The sequence below is a fragment of the Megascapheus bottae genome, chromosome 4 (assembly GCF_031878675.1).
Source record: "Megascapheus bottae isolate mThoBot1 chromosome 4, mThoBot2.hap1, whole genome shotgun sequence".
Lineage (NCBI taxonomy): Eukaryota > Metazoa > Chordata > Mammalia > Rodentia > Geomyidae > Megascapheus > Megascapheus bottae.
Genome location: NC_143512.1, coordinates 27,188,622 through 27,215,103, shown reverse-complemented (window position 1 = coordinate 27,215,103; position 26,482 = coordinate 27,188,622). Strand labels below are relative to the sequence as shown.

The 26,482-nt window shown below is 36.8% G+C and overlaps 1 long non-coding RNA gene across 1 annotated transcript in view; it reads left to right on the top strand.

Moving 5' to 3' along the window:
- The first annotated feature begins 1,585 nt into the window (after window positions 1-1,585).
- LOC150064192 (uncharacterized) overlaps window positions 1,586-26,482 on the top strand; it is a 33,162-nt gene continuing 8,265 nt past the window's right edge. The window contains exons 1-3 of the long non-coding RNA XR_016535132.1: window positions 1,586-1,766; window positions 11,870-12,080; window positions 21,995-22,095. This is a non-coding gene — a long non-coding RNA (uncharacterized LOC150064192). The remainder of the gene's footprint in view (window positions 1,767-11,869; window positions 12,081-21,994; window positions 22,096-26,482) is intronic.

Below are 26,482 nucleotides of genomic sequence, written 5' to 3'. Positions count from 1 at the left end.
TTTACCCACTTTGCCAAAAAGTGAGATTAATCTTCTTAGAACACTTTGGAATTTCAGCTTAATTATTTCTTTTGCTTTAGATTCTATATTTTCTTAGGGCTTTTAATTTTCTTACATTGTTGTTCGTCCTTGCCTGTGAAAACTTCCTACTGGAAATACAGGATAATTACAGGCTGAGAGTTGGTGGCATGGTGAAGCATGAGAAATAAATTACAGAAACCAACACTGAGCTAAATGGGCCCTGCCATGTGATTTGTAGATGACTTCCAAATTATTTTTTCTCTGTCCAGATGATAACATAATCAGAAATCAATCAATCATTTAATCACATTCAATCAATGGGAATGGAAGAGGGTACATCTGAGTGATACTGGATGATGCTTGAAAGTGAGTTAGTGACTTGAAGGGATTTCAGAGGAGTACAGGTAATCATGGCAAATAAAATTAACTTTTACATGCAACTGAGAGAATGTGGATAGCACACCAGTACACTACTCAATATCCTCCAACTGCCTGTGACATTGATTTGGAAGGTGTTTTAGACCTGATACATCCAATCAAGTTATCTGAAATCACTTGGTCAGACTCATAATTTTTATAATAACATACCAAGCCTTAAAACATCTTCAAACATCTGAATGCATACAACACAGAGACGAACCACTCCCAATAATGTCTCATGACACTGTACTGTTGATTGCTAACTAGCAAAAGCATAAGTGATCATTAAAGAAATCATGTTCCTTGCAGCACTATTTACCAGAGCCAAGTATCCAGACATCCCTCAGTGGATGAATGAACCAAGAAAACATGGTATACACACAGTGGAATATTGTAGCATTTGTAAAAACAGAAAGACCTAGAAAAATTATGTTAAGTTAAATAAATCAGGCCCAGAGAAACAAAGGATGCATGTTTTCCCTTATATGTGAAAGGTAGATTCAGATTATGAACTTACAAGTAAATATGTAGGGGTGATATGCAAGTATATACAAATATTAACTGAAATAAGGAAGATTCAAGGGAGAACTCAAATGTCATTCCTTAGGAAGGCAAATTCAAAGTTCAACAAAATAAACAGAAAGTAAATACTGAATGAGGGAAGGGGTAGACAAGGTATTAAAAATGATTATTGCTTATGACAAATATCCCAAAGTGAAGACTATTCGTGTAATGTCGTTTTCTGTTAGTGTATCAAGAAAATATATCATATCCCACTTTAAATTATTTATGTTAATTCTACCATAAAATAAAGAGATTAAAAAAAACTAAAAAGAAAGAAACCATTCTGTTGTTTGCTGGAAGCTTCCTCAGATATGAAAACACCCAGTTCTATAGCACAACCACCTCATTTCAAAGTCTTTGTCAGATATTAAGCCCAGTGCACATTTATTTCTTGTTTTAGTCATGTAATATCTGTGCACAGTTCAAAAATAAATACAAGCTACAGCTGATCATTAATATGACTGCCACTGGGGCAGCAGCATCTTCTCCAGAGACAAATTCCCTCTCTTGTCAGCCACACTCTCTTTGTTTTCTCCAAACTACAACTGCCAGCTTGCTTTTTTCCCCCCAGGATGTTAAAAGTCATCACCTCCACAGAATGATTCCTAGGAAGAAGAGGAGCATTTCATAAATGTATTCTGGAAGGATGGTAGACTCAAGACCTAGCAGATTCAAGTAAGCAAAGCAAAGACAGCTTTTGAAGCCTGGAATGTCTGCTTGCATCCTAAAAATTTGATATGACTGCACCACTTGAGGAAGAGGTTAGTGTGCAAATCTAGAGAGGATTTATATACTTTCAGAAAAGTTTCTTACTGGAGGGGGGGGAGAGAGAGAGAGAGAGAGAGAGAGAGAGAGAGAGAGAGAGAGAGAGAGAGAGAGAGAGAGAGAGAGAGAGAGAGACAGAGACAGACAGAGACACAGGGGGGAGGGAGGGAGAGAGAGACAGTGAGACAGAGAGACAAGAGGGGGGAGGGAGAGACAGAGGGGGGGAGGGGAGAGAGTGGTTTCATACTGGAAAATAAAACCACAAAGTATTTTATTTTCCCTTTATTTAGTAAACACTTGTTCTGCTCAATTTCTCCCCTGTCTGTTTCTCCTGTTTAGTTCCCCCTTTTTCATGATCTTTCCCCAGTAGGTAGGGACCTATAGATTTTGAATCTATCTTGGTGAGCTAATCCTGCCCACAGTCTTCCCCAAGATGCTGCTGAGCACCAGGCAGGTGTGGTTACCAGCTACCCCAGGGCGGTTCTGACAATACTTAGGTGGCCTGAGATGATTAGTCCAAGCCAAATGTTTCTTTGCAGGGATTATTCCATTTTCCTACTCTGCCCAAATCATGGAATTAACCATTAGAGACTTTGAGTCAGCATCTAGGGAAGTATAGTGAGCTGCAAAAGTCTTCCTGTGCTTTGGGAATGTCACATCTGGACTTGAATAAATTAGATTTCTTTATCTGCTCTCAAAGAAATATGTGATTCTCAAAGAAGGCACAGGTGTAATTTTTAAGGTTTGTAAACTTGTGCACACTCTCCTGCAAGCAACTGGATTCTGTGAAGATTTTAAATACATCTATTCTCTATGCTTTTAATCAAATAACTTTACTTCTAAGACTACCCCCCCAAAGTGTAACAGAAGAATTACAAGGCTATTTATACAAGCTAGTTTTCAGTAATAAATGATTGGAAACAATTTAACTGAATATCTAAATCATAGAAGACTAGTTAAAAATTAACAGGCATCCATAAATTCTTTTCACAACTGATGAAAGACTTGAGATGAATCTATATGCCAATATGAGAAATTTCTAAAATAGGCTACATGTGAAGAAAGACCAACCTGTCATTTTGTGTGTGTGTGTGTGTGTGTGTGTGTGTGTGTGTGTATGTGTATGTGTATGTGAGTGTGTTTTAAATACAGCTGCTTGTTTATACAGCTAATTTATGCTAATAGCACTTCTTACAAAAGAAATCATTAACAGGCAAATAATTCTTAAAAAGGAAGAGGGAAGGAAAGAGGGCCCAATGTACATTTGTGTGAATATGTTTGTGTATGTGTATTTTTTTTATGTGTGTCATTGGGACTTGAACTCTGGAATGGGTGCTGCCTCTTAGCTGCTGCTGCTGCTGCTGCTGCTGCTGCTGCTGCTTCTTCTTCTTCTTCTTCTTCTTCTTCTTCTTCTTCTTCTTCTTCTTCTTCTTCTTCTTCTTCTTCTTTTTCTTCTTCTCTCACAGCTCTACTTCTGACTTTTTATGGTTAATTGTTGATATGACTCTCACTGATTTTCTTGCCCAGCCTGGTTTCAAACCTCAATCACTAAATCTCAGTTTCCTGAATAAGTAAGGATTAAGAGGTATGCACCACCAGGAAAGCTGTGTCACTTTTCTTGGCAAATTATTAGCAACAATTGACTCAAATGAAAGGAACTATGAAATTAAGAGAGAGGGGCCAACATTATCTTACTTTTTGCTACCTGCCTTTTTTTTAAAACTTAAAATGATTGACTTGTCCTCATAATTCCTATTGAAATACTCAGGCAATAAATAAAGATGTTACATTTTCATCTTCTCAGGAATTTTTTCTTATTGCTTGCTTTGCAAAGAAACAATCCTCTTTAGTTAGTTCTGGCTCCCACAGACTAGCTGTGTGATACTCAGGAAATCAGTGTTGTCCAGTTTCTGTAAAAGAAGTTAATACTATCTTAAGAGCTCTTGTGAGGATTAAATATTAGGGTTCCTTGCAAAACCACAATGCCCAGGCTGTAATCCTTAATGAGGTGTTGATGAGAGATAATTCTTTTTCTCTTTCCAACTTTCTAAGATAATGATTATAAAAGCACTACCAGAGCTTTATCTTCACGCATCTTTGGGGGCATATCTTTTCTTTAGAGCCTCCTAAAGGGTTTAGGCTAAAACAAACAACTTTTTAAGTAAAAGACAAAAGATAGCACAGAATGTGTAAACAAGTCTTCCTCACTAGTATTGTGACTCCAAACAGGTCTTCAAGTGGGGCTGCAGTCTGAGGTTAGAGCAGGTGGGCCTTTTCCCCTTGAGCTCAGTATCCTCCCCAGGGACTCAAAGCTTCACACTTCTGTGTGCCTGTGACCTTAAGGCCCCTCAGGGCTTCTCTTAGTTCTGGCAGTTGCTCAGCTCAGAACAACCAAACAGTCATGGTGCTACTTAGTCTTTTTCTTCAGTTCCTGAGGCTTTTACTTTCTAAAAGAGGATTCTTAACATTTGTTTTCCTTTTGTTCCCTTTTCCCGATAGGTATGAACATCATTTTTATTTAAAAGTAATAGACTCTCTGAGGGAACTTCTATGACAATGGACTCTCTCTCCCTCCACCCCCACCCCCCAGTGCATGTGTGTGTGTGTGTGTGTGTGTGTGTGTGTGTGTGTGTGTGTGTGTGTGTGTGTGTGATTCTGGAGACCTGCAGAGAATGTTTTGTTTTGGTTCCCCTGTGGCCTTCTTCTAGTTGATCTATGCCACATGCTGAAGAGTTTTAGACACAGCAATTTTACATGCTACTGAAAACTGAAGCCATGACCTAACTCCACAGAACAGGCTCTTTATGATGAGATCACATACCCAGCCTAGTTTTGCTAATTGTCAGATTATTCTGGTGGGCAGGTCCCTAGTTTCACTGTGGTGAAGACATGTGTGAGAAGAGCAGAGGCCACAGGGCTCTTATTGGACTCCATTACCATTTGCTGTGTTACATGTCAGTGTCAGTTTTAGTGTAGATGTAGAGTAGAAGGTACTAGATCAGGAGCTAGTCAGACACAGCTGGATCATTTCTACATCTGTGATCCAGGACTAAAAATGGTTCCTGCCTAGTGGATCCCATGTGCCTTTCAGAGTCCCGTTTGCTTATCATAATGCCCAGTCAGTGGATATCCTAACTAGATCTCAGCTGTCTTTAAGCTCGATGGTCAGACACTGTGTGGTTCTGTTAGATTAAAAGTGTAGATTAGCACCAAAAGTGTAAATGAAGGAAGACTGAAGTAAAGAAATGACCAAAGCAAGTCACAATGTAATTAATATTCCCAACACATTTACCATTCTTTTTTGATCTTTGGAAGACCTCTTTTTGACATTATTTCCTTCTCGTATATTCCTTCTCTCCCTTAAAAAGAAGAATTATTTTGAACAATATGCATTTCTTTAGGAAGTATTGTTTGACAGGTGCTTTTAACATTTCTTTCCATTCACTACCCCCTGCCCTCCCCACTTCAGAGAAACTCACCTATCCCCAGGAAAATATAAAAGAAAAAATAAAGATCTAAGGGACTTATAGCACACAGTCTTTCTTATTGCTTAAAATATACATTTGGCTAGAAAGTAGAAGACATATTTGCTTCTTAGGATTTATGAATAAAATTATTTCAGTTCTACAGTGTGACATTTAATATGCATCCTTAGACTCTTTCCTGTTCAAATTGAAATTGGGTTTCTTTTCAGTTTTCATATAGCTTCATCATGTAGCTTCATGATAACAAAATTCAAGATAGATCATTGATTTGATTCAACAGATAGATGGGAATTTTCAAAGAATGGAAATTATCCGATTGCCTATTTCACTATTTCATACTTGATTAGACAATCACTAACACAATCAGATAAACAAGAACACCTAGATACCAACTTCCCCAGCTAACATTGTGATTATAAAGAGAAGGCCTTTAGCCTAGCTTAGTGGCTCACGCCTGTAATCGTAGCTACTCAGGAGGCTGAGATCTGAGAATTGTGGTTCAAAGCCAGGCTGGGCACTAAAGACCAAGAGATTAATCACTAGAAAAGGGGAGTGGGACTGTGGCTCAAGGGGTAGGGTGGTAGCCTTGAGCTATAGAGTTCAGGGACAGTGCCCAGGCCCAGAGTTCAAGCCCCATGAGCCACACACACACACACACACACACACACACACACACACACACACACACACAAAAGAACAAAAGAAAGAAAAGAAAAGAGAGAAGCCTTCCAGAGGCTGTTCTTAGCTTCTACCTGCCATAGAAAACCAAAGTAGGATAACTTTAGAAGAAACAGCAGGAGCAGGAGAGACCACAGAAGTCATGCAGTCCAAACACCTACATTTTGAATAGATATTGTGTGGCCAAATCAGGATCACGGTTAGGCCTGGAAACCAAATCTCCCCAATCACTGACAATTTTTTTCTCAGACATTTACTATTACCTTCAAGATGTTTCACTGATGTGTCTTCTTATACTGAAATTCTGAATTAATACAATGTAAAGATTGATGATGGAAAACTGATTTCACCAAGGAATTTCCATTGGTAGTGGTAGTGAAATTTTCAATTATTCAAATTCAAAGAAAAACACAGTCTCTAATTAGATGTGTTTGAGATCACTTAAGACACGAAGATCAGCTTTTTTACTTCTTATCTAGTTATGAAGAAAAGTCTAGTGCGCCTATAAGACAAACACTGAATAAGATGCAGCTAATCTGTTAAAGGATAACATCACTGGAAGTGACAAAAGGTTCCTTGGGCAGTGTGAAGTGAGAAAGGCTAACGCCAGGTCCTGGAGAATGAGGATAGTTTGGATTTGGATTTGGAGAATAGGGCCATTCCATATAGGAATGAGTGATGATGTGGACGAACAAGGGAGCTGTGTAGAGGCGTGTCTTGTCTGTTCATGGGAGGCTGGTGAGGAAGCCAGTCTGACGGGCTAACGAGGCCCATTTGTTGGGTGTGGCTAGATTTTGAAGAACCTTAAGAGCAGGGTAGGTGACCACAGGGAGCTTACCTTGCATTTTGGGTGAAAGCATGACTCTGGATCTCCAGGCTGATACTGTCACTTGATAGTTGTTTGTCTATGGTTTTGGAGAGTTGAGAAGACTACTTTTGGGGCCCTTGAGAACCTAAGTCAGAGATGGTAAAAATGGCAGAGATAGATGGAAATGGAAGAGAATTGTCAAGATTTTAAAGACTGAGCAAAGAAATTATTCAAAGTTGGGCCCCCAAATTTTTGCCAGGGTGACCACGCTAAAAAAGTTTGTGTTCTCGAGTCCATTTTCCACTAAAGCCAGAGTGTGAGCTGTTTGCCATAAGGAACTGACTCGTGGCTGGAAATCTTCCTTCCTCGTGCTTCAAGTTACAGAGCTGTTACATTAAAGGCGTGTCTTAGTTCCCTTAAGGAAAAACAATATTTGTAAGAAAGTTGGGTTGGTTCCTTGCACCTGCCTTCTGATTATTGTTGATTCTGCTACTTAGTTATCTCATTGTTAAATATAGAGAGAGAAAGATCCCTGGAGCCCATTTGTCTCCACAGGTGGGAATGAATTTAATCTTCAGGAGAAAACAAAATCGCTTCCTTGGAATGTTTGTTCTCTGACTAATAATGTAGTCATGTTGATCCACCCTCTATACTTTAAAAGTTCCCAAAGGTTTTGGCATTGAGAAGAGGGGCATTAGAAATGGTTTGGTTATATGACTATGAAAACCAGTTAGGGGACCCTGGTTATCTACAAGGAAATTGATGAAATTTTAGAGGGTTTTAGGCAGTCCTGCATGTCTTTTACAATAGAGTGACTTCTTTTTCTATTCAAGAGTCAATCTAGCTATGTTTTCTTCATCCTACATCAAGAAAAACTATAAAAATACTATAAAAAGTTTGACTGTCCTGCTAGTTTCCTAAAAGCAGCAAACACTTATATAGTAAAAATATTATTGTTACTAAGGAATCCTCATAGTAATTTTGCAAGGGAGACATAGTGATCATTTCCATTTATGGCTACAAACAGGAAAAGAATGAGAGAGGTAAAGTTAGGTAAAGTGAGATACATATTGAACTCCAGACATCATACTTAAAATCTTGCCTTTTTTCTTACTCTACTGTGTAGAACCTGGGCAAGAATTCAGGCTGGAAGATGCTGCCAGCATGTTTACATGTTTTATTTTTCAATTATGTGACATTGGTTCTTTATGGATTGTTTGGACTTGTCTATTACAACAAGCACTTCAGAGGATTGCATATTACTTTCTATTGGCTGTTAGCTCTTATGAACTAACTATGCTACAGAAGTCATTCTTTCACAGGTTTAAATTATCTAATATATCCCAAAGCTTGTTTTCTTCTTGCAAGGCCCTTCTTGTCCTGAAAAAAAAAAAAAAAAACAAAAGTTAGGAGTGGATGTCAGGGGAGGCATGTCTGCCTGTTTTTTAGGGCTTTACTTCAAGGCCAATGCAGTTGTGCAACAGAAGGGTGAAATGGTTGCATTTAAACGGTGTCTTGTGTCAGCCATTTTGACAAGGATAGCATTCTGAGAAAAATGTAGCCACATAGCTTTAGGAATTACTGATTTACAGATATATTTGGTAGGGGTTTCCCTCATTAAAGGTTCTTTATCATCCTGTCATTTGACCATATGTTGCTTGACACTGCAGTTTTTTGAAAGGTGGCATATTCCTTGTTTGAACATGTAGAAAATCATAAACTTTTTTCTAAATTCCAAGATAATACACTGGGGGCCATAATAATATTATATTGTTTCTCCTACCTATGATCTAATCATTATATTCTTTACCAGAAGGGACTTTAGTTGTTCCTGCCTTTTCCCTGTGTTCCTTTTTTTTTGAGCTTCAATGCTATTGACTATTTTTGTTTGTAAAATATTTTTATTATAATGTATAGAGGGGTTACAGTTATTTTCACCAGATAGTAGGTGCGTTACTTCTCACACATTGATAACCTTTCTCATGTATTTGTCCTTGTGTTCTTGACATGGATTCATTTAACATTTTTTTCCAGAAATGTCATTACATAGTTTCATTCCTTAAGAAAAGCCCATCTTCTATTTATTCATTTTGGGGCCCAGAAATTTAGATTATTTTCAGAAAAAATATAGATGGTGAGGTTGTTCCAATCATCTAGCCATCTTCGTGGCCAATATATAGCCAGTTAAACTGATAATGTAGATTGAAGCTATTATTAAGGAGAATGTCAGAATGGATTTGTTGGTACTTGGGTCACAATGAAAGATCAAACTTTTTTTTAAATCAGTAACCTCATCTTTTAACAAATCACAATCCTTGATGGTATTATTCAAGTAAATACCCTGTGAATTGGCCCTAAGTGGGGACGGGAATAGCTTCTAAGTAGGAAACCTCATTATATAGTGACATATAAAGATAATAAACTAGATTTTTAGAGTAAATCATTAGAGATGTCCTTTATCCTAACGACTCACAGTTGCTCATCAAATGAAATAATACCTGTAAATAGCAAGTAAAGACCCAGTAGTTCTAAGGTTTTGTAAAAAAAAAAAAGTATCTATTATTTGGGGCTGGGTATGGTGACAAACATCTATAATTCCAGTCACAGTTACGAAGGCAAAGATAGAAGGATCATGTTGTAAGTCTTGCTCTGGCCAAAAGCATGAGACCCTATCTGAAAGTAGCAAAGTAAAAAGGGTAGAAGTTGTGGCTCAAGTGGTAGCATTCTTGCCTAGTGAGTACCAAACTCTGTATTAAATCCCAAGCACATCAAAAATCATTTAAACTGTGATTCTTGAGAAAAATCAGTCCCAGACTTTAAAGTCAGCTCTCTACTTTCTTAATCCTATCACACAGAAAAAGATCAGAGAAGATAAAAGGACAAAAGGGAAAAGAACAAACCAAAGGAACTAACCTTTGCTTCTGAGCAACTGTCATTACTTTTGGGAAGTGTATGCTGTCATTACTCATCCTTGTTATTTCCAGTTCATTTAACCCTTAGCATCCTGTTTCCTGCTTGTACAGTTGACTACATCGTCCCCAGATTGTCTCATTTGAAGGCCAAAGTTTAAGATCCTTTTCCATTACCATCTACTGAAAAGGTTTCTGAATCCACGTGGCCTATACTGTCTGGGTGAAGAGCTAGCTGTATCTGGCTGGTACCCTAAAGCACCCAAATTTCATAAAATGAAGCAACAACTTCACACTAGTGCTCTGAAGAGTGACATTGTTGTTGAGAGACTGTTTCCACCAGTAGACTCCTGTTCACAGCCATTAACATTTATTCATGCAAATGAGTCATACAAATCATCAAAATTCTGCAGAATACTTAAAAAAAAATTACAATGTCCTGTGCCTCATCTCCTGCCATTCTGATGTTGTAAGTTTGATGTGAGACCCTGGAGTAATTTTTAAAGATTGGTAGAGGTGACGTAAACAACTGAGTCTTCCCACAGGACTGGCTGATCCTAAATAAATGGGACAAGTCATAATAATAATAATAATAATAATAATAATAATAATAACTTGTGGCTGGCAGTATGACTTAGTGGTAGAGTGCTTACATGAAGCCCTGGGTTTGATTTCTCAGTACCACATAAACATAAAGCCAGAAGTTGTACTGTGTCTGAAATGGCAAAGTGCTAATCTTGAGTAAACAAAGCTCAGGAAGAGTGCCCTGGTCCTGAGTTCAAACCTCAGTACTGGCAAAAAAAAAAGACAGAAAGACAGGGAAATAAGAAAGAAAGAAAGAAAGAAAGAAAGAAAGAAAGAAAGAAAGAAAGAAAGAAAGAAAGAAAGAAAGAAACTGGGCTTCAATTTTGTTTCATTGTTTGCGCTATTGAGTGACTTACACTGACCATGAAGTTTATAGGTAATGCCCACATATTTATTGGCACTTTTTGGTAGAACAAGATCTTCATAAGTCACCTTCAGTCTCTAAGATCTGGGCTTGCTGACTGTGAGATCTATAGCAGTAAATGGTCTTCTTATTTCCCTGGGCCCTTTTTGCAGGCTCAGCCTCTTCCTTGTCCACAGTCCTACTCAGCCTTAAAAGTGCATTGATAAATTAGTCTTATTTTTTTCAATCCAGCAGGAGATCAACTACACACCAGTTATATTTGGTATCCGAGGAGAAAACACTATCTTAGGTCTCTCTTGGATCCTCTCCTTCCTTTCCTTACCCTGTTTATTTTCTGCCTCAGTTTACCAGCCTAACATTCCAGTTTGTCACTGACACTGAGCTTACTCTGTCTTAGCCTACTATCCCAGCACCTTGAATCCAGGCTAGGCACATGCTTCTTTGCTATTGTGGCCTGCTGTCTAGATTTTACCACTGACTGAGTCAATAGCTCCTGAGAGAACCATCTAACTGAATAATTTTGGATAGGAGAACTAACCGCTCCTTAGTTTCTTTATTTCCATACTTTAACTATTTATAACATTCGCCTCATGGAAAGTTAAGAACTAACTTTCTATGTAGAAAGTGCCCAATAAGGGTAAGCCATTCTTATTACAATGAGCAGAGCCAGTGCCTGCATGGTTACCATTTTGCATGGAGCTGGGTTTATGGAATCCTTCAGACATTGTCCTTTGTGCTGCCCAACATGTTTCTTTATAACTATGCTAGAAATGGAAATGGTAAGTGTTGTTATTGTTGTTTTTGTCCTAGAATTGATATTTCAGGGCAAAGATGTGGGATTTTAAATGTCTATTTTCATCATCTAAAAATGCATCAAATCAAAGTAAGTTTATTGCCTCTAGGGAACCCTCAGCCTACAGACCTGTCCATATGAGAGTGAATACTGTTGCCCCTTTACTTATTTGAATTATGTGAGAATAATGAACATAGTGATGAAATAACTGTCTACAATGAAAAGCCCAGAATGAATTCAGGTTAATGGATTCCCATTAAAAAAGACTTTGTAAGGGTTTTGCAAAGGATCGAGGATTAATGCTTTGAAAGTATGACAACCCAGGTACAAAGCATGGGGAGTTTACAGTCATTTTCTTGCATGGTTATTCTCACCAAGAGTTCAAAAGACACCTTTCAGCTGGAGTGACTTTCATTAGTGCCAGCGCCAGGGAGCTGAAGCCTTGGCAGCCAGTTGCACACAGCTCTTTCTCTGCAGGAGTGCCAGCAAGGAGGGGCTTGCAGAGCATGTCTGTGCAAGAGACCAGCACATTTGGATTCTTTAAATTCTAAATAAGGAGATCATTGTGACTTAGAACCCTGCATTGTCAAGCCTTGATGACTCCAGAAATGGCAGCCTCGTTTGAAAACAATGTAGTGAAGAAAATGTTGAAATATCTTCCTAACAGATGTATCATACCACAAGAATAGTAAGTTTATTTTTATACCTTATGTTATCTATCATTAATCCCTCTATTTCATATATTATGAACATAGCCACTTAGGCCCTCCTAAAATTTCCAGGAGCAATTCCAGACTTCAAAGAAAAATAAAACCTTTTTAAAGTACAATTTTTTTCAACAACAAGCATATTTAAAAAAATAAAAAAAACACAAAACAGCTTGACCATTACTTCTCAGCAAAGGTACAAAATTTTTAGACAGTAAATAAATAGAAGGTTGTTTTAAGGTGCAGTAAACCTAGAAAAAGTTGTCTGGAGATAAACACAAAAGAAGTATAGTAAAAAACGGAGAGGAAATTTGGATGGGATATTCTAAAATCCTGTTTCTCTGAATATAGACTAAGGACCAATAGTAACCACAATATGTGGCAGAATTTATTTTTTTCTCTTTCTCCAAACTAAATCACAATCTAATTGTTGAGAAGATTCTCATATCTAAGAAACTGGTGGCTCTTGAAGAAGCAGGGCAGGTGAATCAATGTGATAGCAATACTCACAAGACAATACGTTGGAAATGAACTTTACAACTTGAGGGGTGGGGAGGTTGGGCAAAGGGAAAGAGGGAGAAAAAAAGTAAGAGGGGGGTAACAATATTTGAGATGAAATGTACTCACTACCTTATGTACCTTGAAAATAGAATTAAATTTAAAAAACAAAACAAAACCACTTGGGGCTGGAGGTTTGGCCTATTGGTAGAGTGCTTGCCTTGCATGCACAAAGACCCAGGGTCGATTCTTCAGTACCACTTACAGAGAAAAAAAGCTGGAAGTGGTGCTGTGACTCAAGTGGTAGAGCTCTAGCCTTGAGAAAACCCAAGGACAGTGCTCAGGCCCTGAGATCAAGCCCAGGACTAGCAAAACAAAATAAATTTGTGGAAGTGGTTAAAAATGCAATTATAAAATCCGGATCAAAGGCCTTCTGATTCCACTGGCTTGCATAGTACCCCAAACATCTGTCTTTCTAATAAACTCAGGATTTCTGACACATGGGGATCACAAATATCTGCCACCGATGCCAAGGTGTGGCAAAGGAAAACCATATTTTAACTGAATGAAATCTATTGATGCAGTAGAACTTTTAAGCCTTCCTACCTGGGAGTAGAGTGGAGGGCTTTCTTGTCTGACAAAGCACTCATCTTTCTAAGTGTATCTCTGTGGCAGTCACGGAACTCTTCACTCTTTCTCCAAACTTACCAGTTGCTTTTCTACAGTTTTTTTTTCCTGTGCAGGTTTCATTCAGAAAGGCTAGGTTTGGGTATGAGCTTGTGGGACATACAGTCCTAGTTTTGTGACCCCCCAGACAAGTGATTCACAATCTTTGAGATTTAGTTTCCTCATGTGTAAGATATCTACTGTTGTACCTGTCTTATGGAATTATTGCAATCATCACTAGAGAAATGAACTGTGGAAAATATATAGTGCAGTCTACAGCCTTTACCACATGATCTTGATAATTCTCAGCATTCTGTGCTGGTTGAAGAGCTACTTCTTTTCCTCTAAGACTTGGTTGCATGTTGCGTTTCTTAGCAAGCTCCCCTCGTCACCTCCAAAAATTGTTCATGCACCTGTTCATGGTACTTTACAATCTCTGGTTGTGTTTCTTTCCACAGTTGTTATTAGATTGTTATCCATCTCTCTATTGAGCTATGAGCTCATCAAAACAAATTGAAAAAACCAAGACCTGTCTAATCCCTTTGTAGTTTCAGTACCTCACAATAAAGGTGGGGTGATTCTGTGCTAGGCATTTCTAAATGCCGTTAATCTATTAGTTCACTGAATCCTCAGAACAACCTGGGAGATAGGGATAGCCATCATTCCCACTTTATAGCTAAGGTAAAAGAAGCACAGTAAGGTTAAGTAAGTTGTGCAGGGTCGCTCCACTGAACTCACCATTTGATTGTCATACTCCAAGGCAGCAGATGCTCAGGGAATGCTTGTTGAATTGCATCACATAGAAGAGTATGTGAAGTTTTCCCTCTCCTAAATTCAGTGCTCCAAACACAATGAAGTCAAATCATTGTTCAGTTTCTGGTATGTCTTACTAGCTTGAAATAATATCAAAACAAATCACAGGTATAAAATGCTTAATGTTGTTTCTTCTGTAAAGAAACCTCAAGTCTATTATGAAACTTCAAAGTACTCAGATTATTTCAAAGAACAGGAGTTTATAGAGCAAACAGGAAATAAAGACTCTGAGAGCTACTATTTCCTCAGCTTTACTGAGGCATAACTTATATAAAGTCCATTCACTTAATATACAGCTGTGTAAATTGTGCTAATTGTGTATAGCTGTATGACCTCAACAGCAACTGAGATGTTAGGACATTCTGTAATCCTAGAACGCCCCTAGGACCGTTTGCTTTTTTTTTTTAAATTAATTCCTGTATCCTGGTTCTACCTAGTTTTGCCTTTTTTAATTTAATTTATTTGTTATTGTAAAATATTGAAGTATTATAGTTATATTTGCCAGATAGCAGGTGTATTACTTCTCACACATTGATACCACTTCTCATGTTTTTGTCTAGTTTTGCCTTTTTCAGAATGTCAGAAATTAACTACATCACTTGAGGGTAGGGACAGAAAGAGGAAAATGGAATGGAATCATAAGTAGTATTTTGAGTCTGGATTGTTTTGCTTAATATAAAGCTTTGGAGATTTATTGAATATATCAATCATTTTCTGCATTATTGAAAAAGTAGTATTGTGTATGCATTCACCTAGAATTGGTATGTAGTCACCAGCTGATGAACATTTAGGTTGCTCATTTTTGGTGATTATGAATGATGATACTATGGACTCTTATGGACTGTGGAAATATGCTTTCCTTTATGTTGGGTAAATGCATAGGAGTAGGTTTGTTGAGTCATATACTAAGTGTACATTTAATTTTGTAAGATACTGACACACTGTTTTGCAACTTGGCTGTGTTATGTTGTATTCTTTCTAGAAATGTAGTAGAGTTCAGCTTGCTTCTATCCTTGACAACAATTATTACTGCAAGTCTGTTTAATGTTAGCTATTTGATTAGATACTTAGTAGTAACTCTTGTGGTCTGAACTAGCATTGCTCTTGATGCTAGTGACAGTCACCATCTTGCTTATGCCTATTGGTCATTTGCTTATCTTCTGTGATTGTTCATTCAAACCTGATGCTCATTTAAAACAGGAATTGATGCATCTGCTTCTTTAATTGTTATCTATTTTTTAAAATTAATTCTTTGTATATAAACACTTGGGCAAATATTTGTTCTGCAAGTAATTCTTATATTTTATGACTGCACTTTTTCTTGTCTTCATGCTGTCCTTTAGAGACCAAAATGTCCAATTTTTATTAACTTCATAATCTATTTCTCTTTTTACACTTTTTGTGTTTCATTTAAGAAAATTTTTTACTCAATGTCAAAACAAGTTTTGTTCTTTCAAATAGTTTCTTTCATATATATATATGTATATATATATATATATAATGGATCATGGGACTTGAACTCTGGGCCTGGGTGCTGTCCCTGAGCTCCCTGCCCCTGGAGCCACAGCCCAACTTCCTGTTTTCTGGTGATTAATTGGAGATAAAAGTCTCACATTTTTTACTGCCTGGGCTGGCTTTGAACCACGATCCTCAGATTTCAGCCTCCTGAGTAACTAGGATTACAGGCATGAGCCACCACGCTGAGCTTTCTCTTCTATATTGATAGTATTTTAAAAAGATTTACTACTACCATATCTTTCATATTAACTGTGTCTCAATAGAGACTTAAAACTTGCTAGAGTCCTGTGTGTCTATATGCCTTGTGGCTCATTATGCATCCCCATCAGGTTAAACATAACCATGTAGAAACTAGCATGTAAGAGTGTGTGGGAGATTTTTTTTCAGTTGGTAGCTGTTTAGTTTCCAAGTCCTACAATAAATAGTATTGTTGAAATTAGGTTTGTGATTGCTTTCATGTGGGATGTGCAGAAAGAATTCAAGAGACAAAAACTCAAAGGTAGGTGAGGAACTTGGGTAAGTTTTTTTTGTCCTTGAACTTTAAAAAATATTTACTATGGTTAAGCAGTTAGAGAAGGGAGTTACAATTCCAGTGCTTCTTCATCAATGTTACTTCTTCCTTTGGTTTCTCTCATTTTTTCCTACCTTCTGTCCCTACCTTCACAATATGTAGCTTATTTTTTTACATAATATACATTAGATATAATGTTAGGTCATTAATATTTGAGTGGATAGCTGTGTTCAAATCAGTTTGCTAGGTAAAATAAGGTATCATTCATTTTAGTCTTTCCAACATTAGACCAGTAGTATTACTTTGCTTGTTTTATAATTTCTGGCCATTTTCTGAAAGCACCAAGTCCTGTTTTAAAAACACACTCTTTTCTTACTGTTGCAAACTTGTTTGAGCAGGGATGGGGTGATATTGGGGAAATTTTGAGCTTGATGTTTTTTTCTCCTAGCCTGCCTTTTGCCTATTACCACTTCCACATTCTCTGATCCTAAGATAGTCTACAGTTTCAAAATGTCTACAAAAAATCCTCTGTATTTAGGTTGTTTGGGATTGTTAATTATTAGTGGCAATGGATGAGTGTTCAGCACCTTGGAACTTTTGCAAAATAAACTTAATAGGGATACATTTGCAGTAGTTGGAAAACTGATGAACAGCTGACCTTTCTAATGTTTACGTGAGTTGAATCTCTGAACTGCTATTAGGAAGGCCCAAATTCTAATTCAGACACTGAATCTCTTTGTAGAAAACGCTTTAAAATATCTTTTGCTTCAATTTTCACTTTTAAAACGGTCAACTTCACCTATCAATTAATTGGTTAATGTTTCTAGAAGTTTTAAAAGGATAGAAAGCTTTTTTTCTCAGGGAAGTATCCTGTTAGTCCCTCCAGTGCTTGTGGTTTTCCAGTCACCGGAAGTGGGTTTGCATAGTAGTTCTATAGATTGTTAACAAGGGATAGAAAAGCCTGTGTCTTTCCTGTAAAGTTTGAATAAAGCCTCTACACTTGGAAGTGAAAAATGCAAGATGAAGTACAATTGTCTAGAACAGGTCACTTAGAAATATCTTTTAAAATATTTACATAAATCGGCACTGAATAACCAATTATCTGAGTCAATTCCAGTAAATTATCTGAGTGAAAATGTATTTTCAATTGCTTTAGGAAAGTCAAACATATGTAGCTCATGCCCATTGCATTTCACATGAAGCCTGGAATTCATGATGCTTAATTGACTTAAAGTAACAAAGCCAGGAAGCTGAAAGACCTAGGAAAGTGGGCTGGAAAGGTGAGGCCTGAGTAATTAAGAAGGGCTTCCTTTTTACTCATGGCATTTATTTTTAATCCCCACTGAGCTATTTCAGCAGAACATTTTTTCCTTTGAGTCAGTTACTTCATTGCTTAAGTGCCTCATTTAGATGAGTTCATGTGTCCCTCGTCAGTCTGCCTGGCCGTCTCACCCTTAACCGGTTTCACAACGCTTTCATTGCAATTCTGGACATCACACAGGGAGCAGCAAGCCAGGACACTTCCCTATCTTCAATGGAAAATGTTACCTTGAAATCATTCTAAAAGCAGTCATTATGTTGCTTGCTGTTGGAGTATAAAGGGAATTGTCAGAGAATCATACACCTGTGTCATAGGCTTCATCTGATTCCCATGAGAATTGTGGTGTTGTCAGAGATAGGAAAAGGAAGGAATGAAGGGATCCAGTGATTGGTGTTTGATTTCACCTTGAAGATATTTGGAGGTCAGAGGTGAGAGCTTGGTGTTTTATTTGACCCATGCACTGCTCAAATATTTAAAAAATACAAAACAAAACATTTCTAGCTCACTGTTTAACAAACAGAAATAAGGCAACAAACAAAACAAACAAACAACGAACCATGAAGTTCTAGAGTTTCCAGCATTTAAAATCAAGACATTTCACATAAGGACCTGGAATTTAAGCTTCTTTTGAAAAAAAAGAAAGGGAAGATACAACATCTTGGGTTGACAGAATTGATAATTTTGAGGATGCAACTGCTCGTGTGGTCTAAAAGTGCATTGTTACCAGCTTGTTCCCTGAAGACACAATCTGTCTGGTTTGCATAGCCTGTTACTAAAAGGACAAGCAGATGTCATGTTGCCTCTTTTTTTATTCCAAGGCAAGGCACTATGTATAAAGAATAAAAGAAATGACTTAAGATGAGACGTGTGGACTTATATTCAAATGTTTAAGAATGTAATAATGCTACATAAACAAGTGTTATATTATTCATATAACCTTTCTTTGACTCTTCTGAAAGGAAAGTGCTCTGAATATATTATATTATATAGGCTTAAAAAGATATATGTGTATGCATATATACGTACACACATACCTAATTCATATATAGGTATATACATACAAATTTATGCATTATATGTTTATATATGCTATATATTATGCTATATATGTTGTGTATTATATGTGTGTGCATGTACATATACATATATATGTGTGTATATATATATACATTATATATATTTATACTATATATATAGTACTATATATATAAGACTGGCTTCTGTCCCTGAGCTTTTTTTGCTTAAGGCTAGTGTTCTCCCACTTGAGACACAGTTTCACTTCCAGCTTTTGGGTAGTTAATTGGAGAGAAGATTCTCATAGACTTATGCCTCTGTTTTCAGTCTCCTTAGTAGATAGGATTATAGGCATGTGCCATCTGTGCCCAGCTTAAATATTTTCCAAAACACAGTAGCCGCATATTTAGGGCCTTTTTAAACTTCATGGTAGACTGGTGAACGTCAACATTTCATTTATATTTTAAGGAAGTTAATATAAGAACAAGACACTGATGAGTGGAGGGAGGATGGGAGGGAAATGGGGACCATGACATGAGAAAGGGTATCAATGTTTGTGAAGTTATGCACCTTCTATCTGGTGACTATAATGTAACCCTTCTATTAATCACAATAAAAAATAAAAATTATGATAAAAAGAACAAGACACTGACACTTCTTTACTGAAAATTATGGGTTTATTCATGAAAAGGTTTAATTCTCAGATGTGCTTTATTTTTAATTCTGCCTTCATCTACTACATAGCAAATAGTTTATAGAGAAGAACTTCCTAGGTTAGCTCTTCTAGCATTCATTATTCCTTCCCATTATCATCCAAATTCCCTTTTAGGGGTTTATCAGTCTTCTCTGAAGCACAGTCCTAGAGACCTGAGGGTAGCAAATGAAGCAACTTGTACTCTATTAACAAGTCCCAGAGTTATCCCTGTCTACTGGTAGGTATAGGTCTGGAAATGGGAAAGTGATCTGTGCTTGGAAAGTTGCACTGACCTAGCTGATTGAACCTTGAGCAGTGTGGTTCAAAAGCAACAGCTGAAAATCTATATTGTCTTGATAGTAAGTTCCTGATCTTGTTTCTGTCCTGTTTCCCAAGTCTGGCCCATTGTGTTCTTTCCCAATTTTGAGATTCCACAATATTCTTTTGTCTTCTTTTTTCTTTTCTGATAGAGTGGTTTCCTGTTGCATATGATCAAATAACTCTGAGTACATTCAAGTTCTGACTCTCACTACCTCTTGGCAGTTGCGAGAGAATATTGTTAGCAGTCTCCTCATTCTGATCACAGAAGATAAACACATACACATTCTAACATATTTTGAAGTCAAATTGTGTCCCTCATTTCTCTAAAACTGTTGGCTTCCCAGTTAACTGTGAATAAATGCCCACAGCTTCACAATGCCTTGGAAGGGTTCACATGACTTGACTGCCTCTTTCCTTTGGGATCTCATCTCCTAAAACTCTCTTGTTACATGATCTCCTTGCTGATTCTCTATTGGCAAGTATACTGCAGAACATTTTTCTCTGGCTCTTCCAATGCCTCAATTACTTTCTGTCAAAGGTATCAGCTCTAGTTTATTCTCTTTTTGTTACCTTTACTTCACAGATACTATTCACCATTGTTTAATGGTACCTACTTGGTGGAAGAACTTCCCTGATAATCTTATTTGAATGTCAAGACATATCCAGCCCAGGCTTTTCCTACCCACTTCCCACTTTATACTAGCTATACCAGTTTTTTGTTAGTTATTTTGGAGATGTTCTTTCATGGACTTTTCTGCCCAGGTTGGTTTTGTGCTGTGATCTCCTGGATACCTCTGCCTACCGAGTAGCTAGGATTATATGTGTGACCCACATGCTTTTATTGCTTTTCATATTGCTTTTATTTTTCTTTTCTTTTTTAATGTTAGGAAATCAACCCAAAGCCTCATGTATTTTATACTAATACTCTAGTGTGGAGCTACATCATTAGCCTTTTCTTATTGATTTTTTTTTAAAAGACTGCTTATTTATGCTCACTGCAACATAACCTTCAAAAGGATATATAGGGTTTGCTGCTGCATGTCTAACACATAGAAAAGTATTTGGCACGTTAGCTTGTCGACCATACAGGCAATGTGAATAATTATGTCTTCATTATATTTATAATCTAACATGGTGCTTGGCACAAAATAGACACAAGACATTTTTATTCTGTTACTATCCCTAGTTGCTGTACTCACAAGCAAAGAGTCACAAGGATTTAATTTTTGTATGGTTTCATTTTGGCTAAGTGATTACCAATCATAGGGACTAACTCCACCCTGTAGTTGAGCTGGTATTCATTTTGATGGGGCTGAGAGGAGGAAGGAACCTGATCAGGACAGAACTTGCTTTAAAAAGGGCTCAGATTCCTTTCAGCAAGTTTACACAGTCAGCATTTTGGACGTGAAGCTCTGAGGTTGAACCAAGCCAAGAAATACAATTGATCACCCTACTCTGCAAATTTCATTTGCAAGTTCAATTGAAGTGTAAGTGAAACGGGATCATGTCATTGGTTCTTTCAGAGGCAAAGATTTCCAGGACAGGAAAATGTGTGTGTGTGTGTGTGTGTGTGTGTGTGTGTGTGTGTGTGTCTTTCCCCACTAGTGAGATGGGCTGACATTGAATGTTCCCAGGGAACACTATTCTCCACTGTCTCCTGTCTCCACCAACAGTGAAACCAAATTGTGATGAAAAGATACATATAATTTTAATCCAAATTTAGTCTGTTCTTTCAATCAGAATATTATTTCTTTTTCCCTTTTTTGCAATTAAGCATTTGAAATTTTCTTTTCCTATTCCAAAATTTTGTCTTTTAGGTTGGTAGGGCTTCGAATGATATTAATCATAATTTATTATCTAAGCTAGTTTAGTGATTCATGAGACTTCTATGATTATAGGATGCTATCGAAACTACTTTTATTTTATTTTTTTCAAAATCTTTGAAAGCTTGGAAGCTAACTAGGAAAAAGTCACAAAGCTAAAATTTAAGTTTTGAGTCTTTACTTTTATTTCTTTTAAGCTTCAGATAATACTAACTTGCATTCTTATCAGAAACAGAGGACAGTTTTGCTGTAAACTTGAGAGAACATTGCTTAAGTTAAACATTTTTTTATAAGATAAAAACTTTTCCTCCCTGGGCTTTAGCAATTTTGAAATTCTGAGCTATTTTCATTTTTCCATTATATCTCAAGAATTTCTTACTTGGATTGTGAATTCCAAACCCCAGGAGCACAGACAGTCCAAGTTTTCTCTGAATCTATTTTTCTTCTAAATAAAAATAATAAATGGCATTGGCAATATTTGAGTTAGATAAAATCCCAATTAAGGTAAAATCCAACTTTCTTGATGAGATACTCAAATCAAAACCACCTGGGCCCATTGGTGGTTCTGTTGGATTCAGGAATTTAAAGAAGGAAATAAGGATTCCCCTCCAAAACCCCCCCACCCCATGGGTAGGGTGAATTGACTCAGATTGAATGTGTATCATTAAGGATGATGAATTCTAAACAATAGTTTACTCTTTCTGGTTTTGTTTCAGCCAAGCTGTATATTTATAAAAGTGGATTCTGTTATATACGTTTTTAATGAGTACTCAGATGGCAGAATCAACTTGATGTTTTTATTTTTGTGTCTGCTTTGGTAAGTACTTTTGTACACATAAGTCAAGTAATCATCCAATTCTGATAGTATGATTTATTTTTATTATTCATCAGATAATATGCACTTTTAGTCAATGGAACAGTTGTGATTTATAAATAGTAGGTATCATTTCAATTACTTTGGTTATATTCAGAGCCTACTATAATGCTCAGGACATGGAGTAGTAAGCCTTTTCGCTATGTTGTTAATATGAGTCAATGGAACTAATGAATAATATTTTACTGTAATCTAGATTTTTGTGTGTGTGTGTGTTTGCCAGTCCTGGGGCTTAAACTCAGGATCTGAACACTGTCCTCTAGCTTTTTTTCCCCCCTCAAGACTAGCTAGCACTCTACCACGTGAGCAACAGCTGCACTTTTTGGTGGCTAATTGGAAATAAGAATCTCACAGATTTTCCTACCAGGGTTGACTTTGAACCAAAATCTTCAGATCTCAGCCTCTCGAATAGCTAGGACTAAAGGCATGAGCTGCAATCTAGTTTTTGTCTTCCAGAAATTCCATCAGTGATCCCTCCCCACTCCCTCCATACTTGTTTTCTAAATGACCTCTTTGATAGGCTCTACTCTTATTTCTATATCATTTAGCAATTCTTTAGGTACTTATAATGGTCTCTTAAGAATGGCCCCTTGAAGTTGAATACTTTTATGAGAAACATTCATAGTCAGTATTTTAGTATCATCCAACCATGTCTTGGTGAAGCCTGGGAACCTAGAAGTGAGGCAATAGTACTGCATTATTACTTGCTGTGACACCTAGGCCAGTTTTCTATTCTTCACTAACCATGTAATGATCCAAATGATCACACCATGTATTTCTAATAAGACATTTTTTCCTAAAGACTTATTGAGTAAGTGTGGTTAAAACAATGATGGAACACTCTAAAATAAAGTTTCTGATATATTTACATTGCTGCCGTAAGTTTAAAATGATTGGAATGACATGGTATTCTCTTCCCCGAGTTCCAAGGTCCACAGTACTATTTGGTTGGCTCTTCTTACTACAAATAACTTTTTGCCATTGTTGCTATCAATATGTGAGTCAGTATTTATGCATTTGATTTTTCAGAGTTTTAGATTTGGTAAATGTTCTCAGCAGAGTCGAATCATTCTATCACTAAAAGTTGTCTTCATGGTTTTTCAGGCTAAGCTAACCCCATTTAATAAATTTGTTATAGAGATGGAACGTACTGACACCCCCAGCAACTTTTCTAATGTAGTTAAATTACAGTTATCTTCTATTTCCTCTAAAAATATCTAATCTCAACTCTTTAAATACTTTTTATTCATCTTCTTTTTTTAATCCTCCCTTTTAAATATACTGACCCCCCTCCCTGCAAGGTATATGGTAGGCTCAGATTGTCCTAATTAGTTGAAATTCACTCAAATAACTTTTGAAGTGTTCATCTTTGAAAATGTATAAACCTCTTAAAGACAGGAATCTTTCTTTGCTCCATATCCATCTTTACATTTTTTATCCTGTAGAGAGTACTTGATTCATTCATAGAAGACACTATGCATTATTTGCTTCATAAGGTGATGGTAGGCCAGACCAGTGTTTATTAATATTGAAAATGATCACTCAGAGCACTGATGTCATAGAAATGTGAGATACATCAATAACAGGTAGTAAAACAAGGCAAATTGTTCTTTTTTTAAACAGAATCTATTGTTACAACAACTACTAATGCGTAATAATATATATGGAAGATAACAGTAATTTTATCTAGATATGGTTTTATTTTATGTCCTGTTACCTTGTTTATCCTACTATTTGGTGTTTGAGTAGGAAGGACATCAATTGATTAATGACTCATATTACATAGTTATCTTTTTCTTGCCTTGATTAAATTCTTAAACACCAGCTTTATTCTTAGAACAAAGTATTACTGCTTGGTCGGTTCAAAGACATTTTAATCCAAGGGGACAGTTTTATGTGTTTTGCAAATGGCAATATTATACCACATCAGGCTCTGATTCTATGCACATTATTCTGGAGCTGTTACTTCACTATCAAGATTCTAAAACTTGGAAGTGCAAAGCAGTAATGGATTGCATTCTCCAAATTTGACGATCCATTTTTTTTTCTTAACATTTTAAATGATGACTGAAGTGCTCTCACATTTAAAGAGTGAACTTTCGGGTTGCTTAGCCATTGGTTAAGAATTCTGCAAATGTCATAGTTCATGGTTAATATGAAAACTGTAACTTATTTACAGTGGTCTTAATGGCTTTTTTCAGTTATGAGATAGGCTGAAGCTAATATGAAAACTGTAACTTGTTTACCATGGTCTTAATGGCTTTTTTCAGTTATAAGATAGGCTGAAGCTAATATGAAAACTGTAACTTATTTACAGTGGTCTTAATGGCTTTTTTCAGTTATGAGATAGGCGGAAGCTAACCTACAAGGTGAGACACTAGATCAGATGTGTAAACTGATCCCTCACCCAAATGTGGCGTACTGGGAGAGGGCTTTTACATGGCCTATCTATGAATCTTAGTTCCACCACTTGCAGGCTCTGATGAAGTGCAAGCAAATGACTCCAACATTATTTTTCTTATATCTATGCCTTTATATGGGAAAAGGAGCAATAGTAGTACTTCCCACAGGAAGTAATTTCAAACTTAAAATAAGATACTCAGGTTAAACACATTGATTCAGTTATTTATTATTATTCTAATCCTTTTCATAAGATATTCTTAATTTTTATATTGCCCCCTGGTTCTGGGCTTGAACTCAGGACCTGGGTGCTGTATCTGAGCCAATTTGTGCTCAAGGTTAGTTGCTTTACCACACCACAGCACCACTTTCAGCCTTTTCTGAGTAGTTTGGAGATAAGAGCCTCACCGACTTTTCTGCCCAGGCTGGCTTATACTGATGTTCTAAGATCTCAGACTCTTGAGTTGCTAGGAATACAGACTGAACCACTGGCACCAGGCTACTTTTTTTTTTTGTTGTTGTTTTTTAAGTTATCTGCTTGACTTTGCTAGGGATTACCAGGTCAAGAGGACTACGTCAGAGTCTGCTCCTAAGAACTTCTTGAATTATCTTCTTCCCTTTTCTCCTCCTGAATCTGCAGTGATATCGAATGCAAAATTCCTAATGTGTTGTCCCTTGAATTTTCAGGTTTGATATTGCAAAGAGTAAAAAGAATCTGACAGGCATAGGGAGATGATGAAACAAATCCTATAGTTCTCACAGTTACAGTCTCTGGTATAATTCTTGTTTCTCTTACATAGATGGTTCTCTGTTAATTCCACAACTACATACTTTCTCTGTTCTCCATGAATACAGTATTCTAGAGAATCACTGCAGGAGGTAGTGACCTACTTGATTAGGTAATTATTGATTCCTGTTGTATACAGTAAAGGTCCCTTTTTACAAACCCAGCACAAAACCCATTTAATCAATAAACTCTCAAATTTATACAATGCTTTTGGTTGCTTTAGCATAGAATTCCTGCCATTTTCAGGGAACATATATTAAAATTACCTATAAAATTTATCTTTGATGAACATAAAATGTTTTATGTTGGAAATGATTTTCAATCTATTTGTGATCTTTGATGGGCTCTTTGAGGGGAAAATCCAGTTTTGCTTTAGTATCAGTTGATTATTGGATTATTTTCCCGAGGAATTGTTTTGTTTACTGCATGTAAACTGATACAGCTCATCTTTATATTCTGCATTGCGCAAAGGACCTTCCATTTTTTTTGTTTTTGTTTTTTTGTCAGTTATGGTACTTGAACTCTGGGCCTGGGCCCTGTCCCAGAACTCTTCAGCTCTAGGCTACCACTCTAGCCCTTGAGCCACAGTGCCACCCGGGACGTTTCATTTATTTTTTTCTGCTTAATTTTTTTATTGTGATTAATAGAAGGGTTACATTATATTCACCAGACATGGTCCCCATTTCCCTCCTTCCTCTCCCCCCGCTCATCTTGATTTCCCCCCTTCCCTATCCAAGGGACCTTTCATCTTTATGGGATAAAAAATTAATAAAGATGTTAAGGCCATAAAATTAATAAATTAGAAAGCTTTTTGAACTCAGACCTAAGCCTTGTACCGTAGCTTTTAACCTAAAAAAGGGAGGAAATGGATTTGTCTTCCAATTCTAAAGACTTCCCGACTTCAGTCTTTTGTATGTTGGGGACATAAGTACATTTGCTATCTAAAATTTCATTTGCAATAGCATTTCATTAGTTCAATGACCTAACCCTTTGAAATAAGGTTGGAATAATTTAGCATTATTATCAAATGTCATATAACAGATTCAGATGGGCTTATTGGACATTTTCATTTGTAGTCAACTCAAAAATAATGTTTCCCTACTTGATATGAAATTTGTAGAGCTGAGCACGTAGCTCAGTGGC